Genomic DNA, 17,680 nt, shown 5'->3' with positions numbered 1-17,680 from the left:
ACTTCAAGGTTTATTTAAAGTTGTAATGTTCTGTGTAATGCAAAAGTCTTTGATTTTTGACAAATATCTAATGTCTTATGGGGCTTTCCTGGTAGCTCAGATGGTAGAGAATCCTCCTGAAACATGGGAGACCAGGGTTCAGTCCCTGGGTTAGGAAGATCCCCTGCAGGAGGGCATGGCAACCCACTTCAGTATTCTTGCCTGGGCAATCCCCAAGGACAGAGGAGGCTGGTGGGCTACAGTTCATGGGGTCACAAAGAGCTGGGCATGACTGAATGACTAAGCAAACAGCACAATGTCTTATATTCACCATTATATTATTGTGTAGTATAGTTTCACTCCTCAAAAATCTCTATGCTTCACCTATTCAGCCTCCTCCCTCCTCATCTTTAGCTCCCTGGAAGCCACTGATTTGTTTGTAATCTCTACAAGTAGGTTTGTCTTTTCCAGAATGTTATGTAATTCAAATCACAGAGCAATGTAGTTTTACAGATTGGTCTCTTTTACTTATTAATATGTAAATTCATTCATGTCTTTTCATGCTTGATAGCCCTTTTTTAATCAGTGTTGTTATTGTTACTGTTCAGTTGTTAAGTTGTGTCTGACTCTCTGCGACCCTATGGACTGCAGCACCTCAGGCCTCCCTGTCCTTCACTGTTTACTAGAGTTTGCTCAGATTCATGTCCATTAAGTTGGTGATGCTATCAAACAATCTTATCCTCTGCTTCTCTCTTCTCCTTTTGCCTCCAATCTTTCCCAGCATCAGGGTCTGGGATCAGGGTCAGCTGGCTCATTGCATCAGGTGGCCAAAATATTAGAGCTTCAGCTTCATCATCAGTCCTTCCAATGCATATTCAGGATTCATTTCCTTTAAATAATACTATATTAAATGGATATGGTCTACCCTGATGGCTCAGATGGTAAAGAATCAGCCCGCAATGCGGGAGACCTGGGTTCGATCCCTGGGTTGGGAAGATCCCCTGGAGGAGGGCATGGCAACCCACTCTAGTATTCTTGCCTGGGCAATCCCCATGGACTAAGGAGTATTGTGGGTTACAGTCCACAGGTTGCAAAGAGCTGGACATGACTGAGCAACTAAGCACAGCACAGCACATATGAATATAGCAACAGTTTGTTTATCAATTTACCTATTGAAAGATATCTTAGTTGCTTCTGCTTGTTGGCAGTCATGAGTAAAGCTGCTATAGTGGTGGGATGGGGTGGGAGGTGGGAGGGAAGTTCAAGAGGGAGGAGACATATGCATACCTACAACTTATTCATATTGATGTATGGCAGAAACTAACACAATAAAACAATTTAGTTCAGTTCAGTCTCTCAGTCGTGTCCGACTCTTTGTGACCCCATGAATCGTAGCACACCAGGCCTCCCTGTCCATCACCAACTCCTGGAGTTCACTCAGACCCACGTCCATTGAGTCAGTGATGCCATCCAGCCATCTCATCCTCTGTTGTCCCCTTCTCCTCCTGCCACCAATTCCTCCCAACATCAGAGTCTTTTCCAATGAGTCAACTCTTTGCATGAGGTGGCCAAAGTACTGAGTTTCAGCTTCAGCATCCTTCCCTCCAAAGAAATCTCAGGGCTGATCTCCTTCAGAATGGACTGGTGGGATCCCCTTGCAGTCCAAGGGACTCTCAACAGTCTTCTCCAACACCACAGTTCAAAAGCATCAATTCTTCCGCGCTCAGCTTTCTTCACAGTCCAACTCTCACATCCATACATGACCACTGGAAAAACCATAGCCTTAACTAGACGGACCTTTGTTGGCAAAGTAATGTCTCTGCTTTTCAATATGCTATCTAGGTTGGTCATAACTTTTCTTCCAAGGAGTAAAACAATTATCCTCCAACTAAAAAGGAAAAAAGAGTGCATGCAGATATTAGGATGAACATAAATGTTCAAATCAGTTGAATAAACACCTAAGAGTACAAATGTTGGATTGTGCAGTAAGACTACATTTAGCTTTATAAGAAACTGTCAAACTTTCTTTCCCAGTGAATGTACCATTTTGCACTCCCACTAGCAAAGAATGAGAGTTCTTACTGCTCTAAAACATTGCCAACATTTGGTATTGCCAATTTTTTTGGATTTCAGCTTTAATTTGCAGTTCCATAGTGACGAAAGCTATTGAGTATTTTTGTATGCTGATGTGCCATTTGATATCTTCTTTGGATAACTGTCTGTTCAACTCTTTTATCCTTTTAAAAATATGTGTGTATTGCAGAATATTCTCTTATTTGTTTATCTTCATAATAACAAAACATAAAGGACAAAATTTTTGGTTTCATTGTTTTTCCTCTGTTGCTTTTGATTCTCTAATTAATTTATTTTTTAATTTTTATTTTACTCTGCCTTCTGCTTGTTCTAGATTTAATTTTTTTCTTCTTTTGTAGTCATTAAGAGAAAAGTGAGATTATTGATTTAAATTTTTTTCTTTTAAAATATAAGCATTTGCAGCTGTACATTTCTAAGCTTGAAAGCTAAATCTCAAAGATTTTGCATGCTATGCATTCATTTTAATTCATCTCAAGGTGTTTTTACACTTCTGGTTTTATATCTTTCTTGATCTATTGGGTATTTAGGACTGATTTAAAAATTTTCACAGATCTTTGAGTTTCTCAATGTTCATTTTGTTAGTATTTCTAATTTTATCCCATTGTTTTAAAGAATAAAATTAGTATTATTTCTCTTCTTTTAAATTAATTAAGGTTTGTTTAATGTTCTAGAATATTGCCTATTTTGAAGACCGTTTCATGTGCACTTGAGAAGAATGTATATTCCACTATTCTTGGGTGATTTGTCTATAGAGGTCTATTAGGTCTAGTTGGTTTATATTTAAGTCTTCTATCTCATGAATGATTTTCCCCTGGTTGTATCAGATATTGAAAGCAGGTTATTGATGTTCCCATATACTGTTGTTTAATTGTTTAATTCTTTCATTTCAGTCAGTTTTTCAAATTTCTTTTTACTTTTTTGCCAGGCCGCAGGGCATGTGAGAATCTTAATACCCTAACCAGGGATTGAACCATACTCCCTGCATTGGAAACACAGAATCTTAAACACTGAAGTATCAGGGCAGTGCCATATTTCAGTCATCATATTTTGGGGCTCTGTTGTTAGGTGAATATGCATATGTAAATGTTAAAGAAGTCTGATAGATTTGCTTTTCAGTTCAGTTCAGTTCAGTTGCTGAGTCGTGTCCGACTCTTTGCGACCCCATGAACCGCAGCACATCAGGCCTCCCTGTCCATCACCAACTCCCAGAGTCCACCCAAACCTATATCCACTGAGTCGGTGATGCCATCCAACCATCTTATCCTCTGTCATTCCCTTCTCCTCCTGCCCTCAATCTTTCCCAGCATCAGGGTCCTTTCAAATGAGTCAGCTCTTTGTATCAGGTGGACAAAGTATTGGAGTTTCAGCTTCAAAATCCGTTGTGCCGATGAACACCCAGGATTGATCTCCTTTAGAATGGACTGGTTGGATCTCCTTTCAGGCCAAGGGACTCTCAAGAGTTTTCTCCAACACCACAGTGCAAAAGCATCAATCCTTCAGCACTCAGATTTCTTCATAGTCCAACTCTCACATCCATACATGACTACTGGAAAAACCATAACCTTGACTAGACGGACCTTTGTCAGCAAAGTAATGTCTCTGCTTTTGAATATGCTATCTAGGTTGGTCATAACTTTCCTTCCAAGGAGTAAGCATCTTTTAATTTCATGGCTGCAATCACCACCATCCACAGTGATTTTGGAGCCCAGAAAAATTTCCACTGTTTCCCCATCTATTTGCCATGAAATGATGAGACTGGATGCCATGATCTTCGTTTTCTGAGTGTTGAGCTTTAAGACAACATTTATACTCTCCTCTTTCACTTTCATCAACAGGCTCTTAGTTCCTCTTCAGTTTCTGCCGTAAGGGTGGTGCATCGGCATATCTGAGGCATATCTCCCAGCAATCTTGATTCCAGCTTGTGCTTCTTACAGACCAGCGTTTCTCATGATGTATTCTGCATATAAGTTAAATAAGCAGGGTGACAATATACAGCCTTGACGTACTCCTTTTCCTATTTGGAACCAGTCTGTTGTTCCATGTCCAGTTCTAAATGTTGCTTCCTGACCTGCATACAGGTTTCTCAAGAGGCAGGTCAGGTCGTCTTATATTCCCATCTCTTTCAGAATTTTCCACGGTTTGTTGTGGTCCACACAGTCAAATGCTTTGGCATAGTCAATAAAGCAGAAATAGATATTTTTTCTGGAACTCTCTTGCTTTTTCGATAATCCAGCAAATGTTAGCAATTTGATCTCTGGTTCCTCTGCCTTTTCTAAAACCAGCTTGAACATCTGGAAGTTCATGGTTCAAGTATTGCTGAAGCCTGGCTTGGAGAATTTTAAGCATCACTTTACTAGCATGTGAGATTAGAGCAATTGTGCTATAGTTTGAGCATTCTTGCTATTTAGTAAATCCTTGCTGTTTATCTAATTTATATAAACTAGTGTGTATGCCATTTCCTAATTTATCCCTACCTTCTTCTCCTTCAACAATCATAAGTTGTTTCTTTTATTTTTATTTTTGCTAGTGAGTCTGTTTTTGTTTTGTAAACAAATTCATTTGTATTACTTTTTTTGTATTAAAGAATTAAGTGACACCACATAATATTTGTCTTTTTCTACCTGACTTTTTTCACTTAGTATGCTAATCTCTACATCCATCCATATTCTACAAATGGCAGTATTTCATTTTTTTTGGTGTTGAGGTAATTAGAAAAGGCAGAGGAACCAGACATCAAATTGTCAACATCTGCTGGATCATGGAAAAAGCAAGAGAGTTCCAGAAAAACATATTTCTGCTTTATTGACTATGCCAAAACCTTTGACTGTGTGGATCACAACAAACTGTGGACAATTCTGAAAGAGATGGGAATACAAGACCACCTGAACTGCCTCTTGAGAAACCTATATGCAGGTCAGGAAGCAACAGTTAGAACTGGACATGGAAAAACAGACTGGTTCCAAATAGGAAAAGGAGTAGGTCAAGGCTGTATATTTTCACTCTGCTTATTCAACTTCTATGCAGAGTACATCATGAGAAACGCTGGTCTGGAGGAAGCACAAGCTGGAATCAAGATTGTCTGGAGAAATATCAATAACCTCAGATATGCAGATGACACCACCCTTATGGCAGAAAGTAAAGAAGAACTAAGAGCCTGTTGATGAAAGTGAAAGAGGAGAGTATAAATGTCTTAAAGCTCAACATTCAGAAAACGAACATTATCATGGCATCCAGTCCCATCATTTCATGGCAAATAGATGGGGAAATAGTGGAAACATTGTCAGACTTTATTTTTCTGGCCTCCCATATCACAGCAGATGGTGATTGCAGCCATGAGATTAAAAGACGCTTACTCTTTGGAAGGAAAGTTATGACCAACCTAGGTAGCATATTAAAAAGCAGCTGCTGCTGCTGCTGCTAAGTCGCTTTAGTCGTGTCCGACTCTGTGCAACCCCATAGACGGCAGCCCACCAGGCTCCCCCATCCCTGGGATTCTCTAGGCAAGAATACTGGAGTGGGTTGCCATTTCCTTCTCTAATGAATGAAAGTGAAAAGTGAAAGTGAAGTCCCTCAGTCGTGTCCGACTCTTAGCGATCCCATGGACTGCAGCCTACCAGGCTCCTCCATCCATGGGATTTTCCAGGCAAGAGTACTGGAGTGGGGTGCCATTGCCTTCTTCAAAAGCAAAGACACTACTTTGTCAAGAAAGGCCCATCTAGTCAACGTTATGGTTTTTCCAGTAGTCATGTACGGATGTGAGAGTTGGACTGTGAAGAAAGCTGAGCGCTGAAGAATTGATGCTTTTGAACTGTGGTGTTGGAGAAGACTCTTCAGAGTCCCTTGCACTGCAAGAAGGTGTAACCAGTCCTCCCTAAATGAGATCAGTCCTGGGTGTTCACTGGAAGGAATGATGCTAAAGCTGAAACTCCAATACTTTGGCCACCTCATGTGAAGAGTTGACTCACTGTAAAAGACCCTGAATCTGGGAGGGATTGTGGCAGGAGGAAAAGGAATCGACAGAGGATGAGATGGTTGGATGGCATCTCCGACTTGATGGACATGAGTTTGAGTGAACTCCAGGAGTTGGTGATGGACAGGGAGGCCTGGCGTGCTGCAATTCATGGGGTCACAAAAAGTCAGACACGACTGAGGGACTGAACTGAATTTTCTATTTTGTATATGCATAATGTTCATTTATACATTTAGTTGTTGATGGACATTTAGGTTGCTTCAATGTCTTGGCTATTGTAAATAGGTTTGGTAATGCATTTTTAATAAAACAATAATCACTTTCTAATAAATTAGAAACATTTAAGAATGATTATATTTGTGACTTCTGCCATAATAAATTACAATTAATTGCATCAAAGTGCCAGTTAGTGAAATACATTTAAGAAAATGCAAGCTTCTTCAAAACTGCAAGAAAAAAATTGAAGTTTGTTCAGATGTACATAGACCTTCCCTAAAATTCCTACATGCATACACACACACACTAATAGTGAGTGGAGGAGCTAGTAGAGGTAGTTGTGATGTGTTTTATGTATCTGTGTGTCTCTCAGATTTACTTGTCTTATGGTTACAAATTAGAGTTGCAGCATTAAACATTTCAAAACAATCCAAAATGCTTAAATGTGGTGGCACAGATAGAGCAAATATATTAAGTATACAACACAAATTATGTTTAATTATCAGAATCCTTCTCAGTAAAAGCTATCAATTCTGTTAGAGACACAAGTGATATTTTGGAAAGATAAAGGTTATAAGGAACATTAAGGATTTTTAACCTATTTATTAACTGTAATCAGAAACAGAAATATTAACTCCAAACTGAAAGCTAATTCATGAAGTTGTAATTTGTCATGTCAATATGTTTTATATTAGCTTTAGTTGCATGATATCACTAAAGTTGATGGAAAGCCTAATTATGAATAAGACTTTGTGGTTACACTTTAAACTGAAGAATGCACCTCAGAAATATTTTCTGAATTAGCTTATCTCTAAAATATAATATAGTATTACAAAATTTATAATTAGCCTATATAAAATTTGTTTAATATATAGAGACAAAGTGAAAAGTAATGTCATTTTAAGTTTACATTTGTTTAAATCAAATACCAACTGCTTCTATACACAGAAATAACACTAAAAATACAATGATACTCCAACTACCAAAGACTCTGTCAAACAGTATTTAAAATGATATGTTTAGTCTTCAAATGGAAGTGACTAAAAATTGAGGTTAATATTCCTATTTTATATCCTTTCTTTAAAACTTAAAGACATGACATAACCTAGAGAAATCAAATATTCAACGGTAAGAATTATGAGAAAGAGAGCAAATAAAGCACAATTTTCTATATGGAATTAAATCAATTAGTCATGGTGAAAGTCTCAGTGAAAGAGAAAATCAGATGATGCAATAAGAAAAGCATGGCATCTAGAATCAATGTCATCTAGATTCAGTAAGCTTTAATTTCTACATCTCTAAAATACTATAATATCTATAATATATAATATAATATATACACTATATATATAATAGATAATATCTATTTTATGTGGTTATAATAAGGATTAGATTAGGTAATATTTGTTAAGTTCCTTCAGTATAATACTCACTATATAAAGAGATATAATTTTCCTAAACTTTTTGATATCTTATTTTTCCAAATACTACCACCATTAATAGCAATAATATGAATAATATAATACATCTTAACATTTAATGAGTACAACTATAAATCTTTCACTACTAATACTATATAGTACATATACTCCTGGTAGTATATACTTGATATAGGGGAAAAGTGATTCATTCATTACATATTGCCCTGTGTGTGTGTTAGTTGTTCAGTCATCTCTGACTCTCTGCAATCCATAGACCATAGCTCATCAGGCTCCTCAGTAGCCATTCCCTTCTCCAGGGGATCTTCCAGACTGAGGGATTGGACCTGGGTTCAATTTGCCCTAATATCCCCAATTTTATAAGTGAGAAAACCTAAGCTAACCTCCTCAAGAAAGCTAAGTAAAACAATTAAGGTTACTCAGCTAGTAAGAAGTAAAGCCAAAATATGAAACCAAGCTGACTGGCACCAAAGAACCCATGCTTAGCCTCTCTTTGAGGGGCACAGGGTAGGGAATGTTTTAAAACTGTCATTGTCTTCAAAAATAAAGATTTGAAATATAGTAGTTACATGCCTGGAGAATCCCGAGGACTGGGGAGCCTGGTGGGCTGCCCTCTATGGAGTCGCACGGAGTTGGACACGACTGAAGTGACTTAGCAGCAGCAGTTACATGCAGTTATACTTCATATAGACCACAATAGGAAAATAGAACTTGTAAAAGAGTTAAAATTAAGTCAACCATATCTCTGAATATCTGAAGAGTCCTGTTACAACCTCTATAGGTGGCATAGCAAGTGCATCAGCAGGCTGACTCATACTGTGTTTTCTGTTTTTTTTTTTTTTTTTTTTTTTTTTCTTTAGCAGAGCTGATATATGCCATTGAGGCAAATAGCATGATATCACTCCACCTCCACCTCTGGCCTTGAAAAGATATCTGTGGGTAATTTCATATGTATTTAACAATCTAATACTCTTATAGTATTCAGATATGAGCTCTGCCAGTCAGTCTTTGGGGCATTATGAAACAAAAGTACTGTGGGATGACTTTCCAAATGAGATGTTCACTTGATCTAGATTACCACTAACTGTTATATTTAGTCCATACTAATTTTTTATGTTACTGTGGCTGCTCTACAATGCAATTAAAATGCCCTTAAAGAAAAAAAAATAATTTCACAAATGTAAAATGGATATATCAATCAATTACTGAAAAGTAGACCACATAATATCCTGCTTTATGACTTAAACTACAACAATTATATTAGTCATCATTACTGAGCACCTATCTTATGTAGGTGTATGTAGGTGTATGAGAGTCATATTACTGTGTGTTTGACAGACTTCAATCTCCATCTCCCTCTTCATTTGAATATATAAACTACTTGGGATTTATGCTCCCTAACACTGCTCTTTTCCTTGTCTATTTTTTGCTGCCACCTTCTATCTTACAATTTACTTGTTTGCTTCTGACTCTCAGTTAACCTTTGACATTAATTCTTTTTACTGTATCTTCAGAGACCTCAAGGTTAGCTTATCCACAACTGAGTCTCTGGTTTCCTTGGTCTCAACTCTAATGAGCTTCACCTTTAATACACTTAAGTCATCTATTCCCTCAGCCTACTCTGTAAATCATCATCACTTGGAAGTTTTCCACTAATTAAGTGTTTAATTCTTACTTCTTTACAATAACCCATCATTTGGCAACATCACCACCTTTCAACTTTATTTCTGTTATTCCTTCTACCTTTTCTTCGAGTCCATTGACACTTCTTTCCATTTTTATAGTATTATTTTTAATGATTTCTATTTACTGTATTTTAATTAAAAAGTTTTCTGGATTTTGCAGTGAACAATCTAGTGTTCCAAGCACTTTATTGTTTCTGTTCTAAAGTCTATCCCTCCTTAAATAAACAGGTTTTATGACTTTGATATCTGCCCAAAGGCAAGAAAAATGAGATTCTCTGCCAACATCACAGTGCACCTGGTTACCATTAGATTCTACCCAATATATGTTAGATTAAATGGTTAGCTGACATAAACTTACACTGCTATCTCAGCATTGCCCTGAAATGAAGAGAGTTGGAGCTATAGGTGGTCTCAGCAGAAGATGTTTGACGAGAATTCTATGTCTGATGAAGTTTATGTGTACATTGTGTAGGAGCCAATTTTGCACATCCTGGATTTTTTTGGCCCAGGCATTGCATAACTTACAAGTTGTGCCTGTACCTAGACTCATTTCCATTGTTATAGGATAGTTGTACTTCCAAATCAAGGGCAATCTAGTCATTGCTGTTTGCCTTAGATTAGCTGCTGCTGCATTAAATTTAACCTTATTAAAAACTGCTTTCAAAGGCTAGTGATTCAGTCAAGAAATAGAAGCTTCTGTTGGCTTACTGTCTACTTCAGTCCTTAAGAATTACAATTCGGGGGACATTAATTGAGGTTTTATATCTACCCTTTTTTCTCCATCTTTTTCAGAAGAAGTGACCACAGATCTGCACATTTCTGAATTTTCTCTTCTACAAGTAAATGATTCTGGCATATGAATGAACAGTTTCTAAGTTTCAGGGCCATTTGGGTGTACTGCATGATTCTTACATTTGTTATTAATTTCAGTAGTTATCAGGATGTGGGAGGAGTGAATTTGTTTCCTTTCATTGTCATAATGTATTGTTAAATTGGTTTACTAATACAGTTGATCTTTGAGTAACAGTTTGAATTGCATGGATCCACTTATACCCAGATTTTTTTCTATAGTAAATACTACAGACTGGCGTGTCAGTGGTTATTTACTCTGTAAAATGTGGAACTGTAGATAGAGATTAGCAACAGTCACATATACAGAAGGGTGATTAAAAGTTACACAGGAATTTTCAACTCACTGAGGGTTGGCACCCCAATTTCTGTGTTGTTCAAAAGTCAAATGTATTTTGTTGAGGATTTTCACATCTATGTTCATCAGTGACATAGAATTGTAATTTTATTTCCCTGTAGATTTTTTGCCAGATTTTGGTATAAGTGTAAGCTGACGTCATAGAATGAATTCAAAAGTGCTTCTTCAATTTTCTGAAATAGTTTGAGAATACTGTTAACTCCTCTTAGGTGTAATTAACCTGTGGAGCTATCTGGTCCTGTGCTTTTGCTTGTTGGAAGTTTATTGTTGTTGTTCAGTCACTAAGTCACGTCCAACTCTTTGCGACCCCATGAGCTGCAGCATGCCAGGTTCCCTGTCCTTTACTGTCTCTTAGAGCTTGCTCAAATTCATGTCCATCGAGTCGGTGATGCTATCTAACAATTTCATCCTCTACTGACCTTTCCTTTTTCTTTCAATCTTTTCTAGCATCAGGGTATTTTCCAGTGCTTTAGCTCTTCACATCAGGTGGCCGAAATATTGGAGCTTCAACTTCAACATCAGTCTTCCAATGAATATGCAGGGATGATTTCCTTTACAATTGAATGGTTTGAACTCCCTGCTGTCCAAGAGACTCTCAAGACTCTTCTCCAGCACCACAAATTGAAAGTATCAATTTTTGTGTGTGTGTGCTCAGGCATCTTTATGGTCCAACTCTCACATTCATATATTACTTCTGGAAAAATCATAGCTTTGACTATATGGACCTTTGTTGCTGACTCAATATTATTACTAGTAATTGCTATACTCATATTTTGTATTTCTTCCTGATTCAGTCTTCAAAGATTGTACATCTCTAGGAATTTATCCATTTTTTTCTTGGGTGTCTATTTTGTTGGCATATTTTATGGTTGGTAATATTTTATGGTTCTTTGTATTTCTGCAGTGTAGGTCAAAATTTCTCTTTCAATCATTGTTTTCTTTCCTATTTATTATTTTATTTTATTTAGGTTTTTTCTCTTTTTTCTTGATGGGTCTAGCAAATTTGCTTTTCTCTTCAAAGAAACAGCTCTTAGTTTCATTGATCTTTGCTATGTGTTTACATCTCTAATTCACATATTTTCACTCTGATCTTTAGAATTTCTTTCCTTCTACTAACTTGGGATTTGTTTTTCTTTTTCTAGTTCCTTTAGGTATAAGGTTATGTTTATTTGAGATTTTTCTTGTTTCCTACAGTAGGCTTGTGTCCCTATAAACTTCCCTCTTAGAATTGCTTTTATTGCAGCTCATATATGTTGGATCACTGTGTTCCATTTTCATTTGTATCCAGATATTTTTAGATTTCTTAGGTGACTCACTAGATATTTAGATACCAATGATATTTTTCCTTCCATAATTTTCATATTTTTTAATTGTGATATTTTCTGCTTTGCCGGGGTCCAGCCCTGGTGGATCCAGGATGATTCAAAGGGGAGATGGAGTAGGCGAGGAAAACACTTATTTATTTCTTAATATAAGATTAAATTAGGAAGAAATAGTGTAGTAGGAAAATTAAGTAGAGAAAAGAGGCTGAATAACTTGGTTTACGTGGAAAGCCAATAAAGTTCTAGACAAGGAGCTTGCATCATCTACATTAGGCCACCAGTGTCCGTTTGAATATCGGAGAGTGCCCCGCCTTGGGCTCTCTCTCTTACGGATCTCAGAAGCCAGGACAAGTAAGTAGACATGGCAAGCCTCCACGCCCCAGATGGGAATTCAGTCTGAAATTAGAGAAAAGAGGGGACACAGGGGAAACCAGTCCTTCCAATGACTTGCCCCCCCTCTATTGTTCTTCAAGGCCTTTTATGCTTTTGATTATACATAGAGATCAATGGGTAATACAAAGTTATGCAGCGTTAGCAGCCCAGACTCTTATCAAAATCAGGCTTTTCTCTCTGCATACAAGTCTTAGGTGATTTATATCATCTTCCAGCCAAAAGGGCCAATTAACATTTTGCAGCCTTTTCTGATAAGGTTTGTCAACCAGAAGGGTTATTTGTCTTGATCTTCCCAAAGTCTGGTGCCTCTCTCAGAAAAACACTAAATAAAGTTACATTCTTACATAGCAAGGACACAAGAGGAGTGCAGTGATATATAACAAAAGAAAAGTAATTAACTCAAAAGTCTAGTGTTGCTAACATCAAAACTATTATATATCCTTTTCCATATCCTGTTTACATTGATTAACATCCTCCCAGGTGCCTAAAAGATAAAGAATATGGAAGTCTGGCAGCAATCATTGAGTCAACAGTGAAATCCTGTCATCAATATGATTTTTAACTCTCTAGAAAAGGCTCTGTATTTTTAAGATGCTTTTAAGCTTTGCACCTCTCACCTTTGGGGGGCTGTAAGCAATTCACAAGCTGTAAGAAGTCTGGGGAAACCTGTTAGGCAAGCTAGAGAGCTATCAGAGGGGTTTAACTGAAACATTCCTTTCAAATGCAGAAGACTAAAGCCCTGATTTGACTTTTTCCAGAGAATATCAGAAGAGTGGAAAAGCAGGCAGATTCTTATTTTGGGGGGTACATGCTCAGGAAATACCAGGGGGAAAACCTGAGGTCTGATTAGCCTTGCCATCAGAGCTCTGCCTCATGACCTTGTCACGGGTGAAATTCCTCAGGCTGGCTCCCGGCACTGCTTTTTAACATTTATTTTTAATTTGCATTTTTTATTTAACTATAGTGTAGTTGCTTAACTATCTTTTGTTAGTTTCAGGTGTGCAGGAAAGTGGTACACTTATACATTTGTTGTAAAGCCAGTTTAGTTGTGCTGAATTTTTTTAGCTTCAGTTCAGTTCAGCTCAGTCACTGAGACATGTCCAACTCTTCACAACCCCACGGACCACAGCATGCCAGGCTTCCCGGTCCATCACCAGCTCCCAGAGTTTACCCAAACTCATACCCATTGAGTCAGCGATGCCATCCAACCATTTCATCCTCTGTCATCCCCTTCTCCTCTTGCCCTCAATCTTTCCCAGCATCAGGGTCTTTTCAAATGAGTCAGCTCTTTGCACCAGGTGGCCAAAGTATTGGAGTTTCATCTTCAACATCAGTCCTGCCAAAGAACATCCAAGACTGATCTCCTTTAGGATGGACTGGTTGGATCTCCTTGCAGTCTAAGGGACGCTCAAGAGTCTTCTCCAACACCACAGTTCAAAAGCATCAATTTTTCAGTGTTCAGCTTTCTTTATAGTGCAACTCTAACATCCATACATGACTACTGGAAAAACCATAGCCTTAACTAGATGGACATTTGTTGACAAAGTACTGTCTCTGGTTTTTAATATGCTGTCTAGATTGGTCATAACTTTCCTTCCAGGGAGTAAGCGTCTTTTAATTTCATGGCTGCAATCACCATCTGCAGTGATTTTGGAGTCCCCCAAAATAAAATCAGCCAGTTTCCACTGTTTCCAATCTATTGCTATGAAGTAATGGGACCAGATACCATGATCTTAGTTTTCTGAATGTTGAGCTTTAAGCCAACATTTTCACTCTCCTCTTTCACTTTCATCAAGAGGCTCTTTAGATCTTCTTCACTTTCTGCCATAAGGGTGGTGTCATCTGCATATCTGAGGTTATTGATATTTCTCCAGGCCATCTTGATTCCTGCTTGTGCTTCCTCCAGCCCAGTTTCTCATGATGTACTCTGCATAGAAGTTAAATAAGCAGGGTGACAATATACAGCCTTGACATTATCCTTTTCCTATTTGGAACCAGTCTGTTTTTCCATGTCCAGTTCTAACTGTTGCTTCCTGACGCATATAGGTTTCTCAAGAGGCAGGTCAGGTGGCCTGGTATTCCCATCTATTTCAGAATTTTCCTCAGTTTTCTGGGATCCACACAGTCAAAAGCTTTGGCATAGTCAATAAAGCAGAAATAGATGTTTTTCTGGAACTCTCTTGCTTTTTCAATGGCCCAGCAGATGTTGGCAATTTAATCTCTGGTTCCTCTGCATTTTCTAAAACCAGGTTGAACATCTGGAAGTTCACGGTTCACGTATTGCTGAAGCCTGGCTTGGAGAATTTTGAGCATTACTTTACTGCATGTGAGATGAGTGCAATTGTGTGATAATCTGAGCATTCTTTTACATTGTCTTTCTTTGGGATTGAAATGATAATTGACCTTTTCCAGTCTTGTGTCTACTGCTGCATTTTCCAAACTTCCTGGCATATTGAGTGCAGGACTTTCACAGCATCACCTTTTAGCTTAGCTTGTCTATAAAGCTCTTTCCCCTCCAAATCTGAATGATAGCCTTGCTGAGCATATTATTTTTGATTATAGATTTTTTTATTTTCATCAATTTGACTATATCAGGCCACTCCTTTGTGACCTGCAAAATTTCTGCTGAAAATTCAACTTATAGTTTTGTAGGAGTTCCTTATCTATAACTAGCAGTTTTCCCCTTGTTACTTTTAAAATTCTCCTTTTAAGTTTTTGCATTTTAATTATAGAGTTTCTTGACATTTGTCCCTTTGGGTTCATATTGTTTGGGACTTTCTGTGTTTCCTGGGTCTAAAAGTGTGTCTCCCTCCTCAGGTTATGGAGAGTTTTAGCTGTCAACTTATTTCTTCAAAGTTCTCCTCCACTTTCACTCTCTCTTCTTCTGGGATCCCTGCAATATAAATATTAGTTCACTTGATGTTGGCCCAGAGATCTCTTAAAGTACCCTCATTTTTATTTATTTATTTATTTATTTTTCTGTTCGGTCTGAACAATTTCTACTACTCATTTTCCAGTTTATAGTTTCATTCTTCTGTTTCACGCAATCTACTGTTTTAATCTAATATAATACACTTTTCCCATGTAACATTTTTTAATTTCAGTTATTACATTATTCAGTTCTGTTTGGTTCTTCTTTATGTTTTCTCTTTATTAAACTTCTGACTTTGTTTATCCATTTTTCTCCTTAGTTCTTTAAACGTTTTTAAGATCACTGCCTTGATTTCTTTATGTTAGGCTGCTTACTTTCACTTTGCTTAGTTCTTCCTCTGGGACTTTATCTTTTTCCTTCATTTGCAACATATTCCTGTCATTTTATTCTGCTTAATTCTGTTTTAATTTTTATGTAGTAGGTAAGTTGGTTATGTTTCCTGATGTTGGAGAAGTGGCTCTGTATAGGTTACACCATTTGGGGCCTAGTATCACGCTACCCTCTAGTAGTATACGGTCTAGTCTAGTGGCATCCTATATGTGGACTGCATTGGCCCTTCTGGTTTCGTGGGACCAACTACCATAGGTGTGCTGGTAGGTGAGGCTAGACTCTGGTTTGGTTAGTTACCAGGCCTTGCATTGTGCTGAGGTTGCTGGCTTATTGTTGGGCAGAGCTTGGTCCTTGCACAGCTGGCTATAGTCCTGGGGGGTTCCAGGATTGATGATGGCCTGCTGATAGTGCAGAGCCAGGTCATAGCTGCAGGAACATAAATCATATGCTTTTACTTTTTCAAATAAATTGCCATCTATTCAAGAACTTTTGTTCTACTACCCTTTCATCTCTAAAAATTTTATATTGAACTTAGTCTAATTATAATTAAAAAGTGACAGAAGAACCCCAGAGAAAACAATGATTTTTAAATTCAGATGCACAGATCTACTACAAACACTATTAACTAGAGAAACTGGAATAAGATATGGATTGAAACAATTTCAATATCCTGGTTGTGATAATTGCATTATATTTTTTCAATTTGTTCCCACTGGATGAAACTAGGTAAAGGATGAATGGAATATATTTGTATTAACTCATAACTATATAGGGATTTATACACATAACAGAGTTATCTCAAAATAAAAGTTTAATTAAATTTTAAATATCTAAATCAAACCTGTTCTAGTGTGAAAAAATGAATAACACATCAAAATTATGATTTTCTTTATAAAGATTTATGTGTCTGTATATATATGCATATGTATAATACGTAAATGTACTGCAATAGAAATGATTCATCATTTTGATAATCAATTTAATATCAATTTTTGGCTTAAGTTCTCAACTTGACAGGATGATTTCTCTTAAAATTTATTAAGGGCATAATTTTTAGTTTTATAAATAAATTCACAAATAATTTTTTACAAATATATTTATGAATAAATCTCTATTTTTATGTATCTTAAGACAGATAACTTGAAAACAGTGAGTTTGAGTGTCATACATTATATGTTTGTTGAATCTGGAATAGTTTACACAACTTGTTCTCTCTATTGAACTCATTTATAAATGTCTGTTCATGAAACTGAATAGCATTGCTTTCACAGATACTCTCACTTAGGTATACTCCTCTTCTTCACAGCAAATATTATTGATTTCTCACATAATCATGGTATTATTTATATGCATCTGGACATTTTGATATATTGTTAGTCATCAAATAAAGAATATAAAGACTTTGAATAAGTGGATGACAAGATTTTAAAATTAGAAAAAATACCGTAATTTTAATGGGTCTATTTCTGTATACTTTAAAACAGATCAATTACAAACATATTGAATATCCTACAACTAATGTTAAATTAGATGTGTTAGAGTAATAATTATTATAGGTATCTATCAGGGTCCTGATAGGAAGTGAGTGTCAAAATAAAAAATAATAATTTGCAGAGAGTATAATAATCATTTCTGAAGGATGTAGGGAAATCAGAATGATATTGCATTAATTTGAAGCTAATAATCGTGAGGCTATGTATCCCCCTTAGGAATCAAAAGATAAGGGACCAAATAGAAAGATTTGCTAGTGCAGCCCCCTAACAGGAATGTAGCTGGTCCTGGATGACTTTGGGGAAGGTGCCAGAGGTGCCTTATCCTCCTTCCCTTATTGACATTTCTTCACGGTGCCACTTTGGCTGAATCCAACAGGAAGCCAGAAGTCAAGAGAACCAGCCAATTCAATCAATATATGTCAATTTCCTGAGGCAATGTGGGCTGAGAATGATGAGGCCTGAGTCTTGAGATGCCGAGCTCATAGCATGTTTTTTTTTTTTTCTTATCTTTTTTTTTAGTTTTTTATTTTTTAAATTTTAAAATCTTTAATTCTTACATGCGTTCCCAAACATGAACCCCCCTCCCACCTCCCCATAACATCTCTCTGGGTCATCCCCAT

The sequence above is a fragment of the Capra hircus genome, chromosome 8 (genome assembly GCF_001704415.2).
Source record: "Capra hircus breed San Clemente chromosome 8, ASM170441v1, whole genome shotgun sequence".
NCBI lineage: Eukaryota > Metazoa > Chordata > Mammalia > Artiodactyla > Bovidae > Capra > Capra hircus.
Note: the sequence above shows the minus strand (reverse complement) of the source record.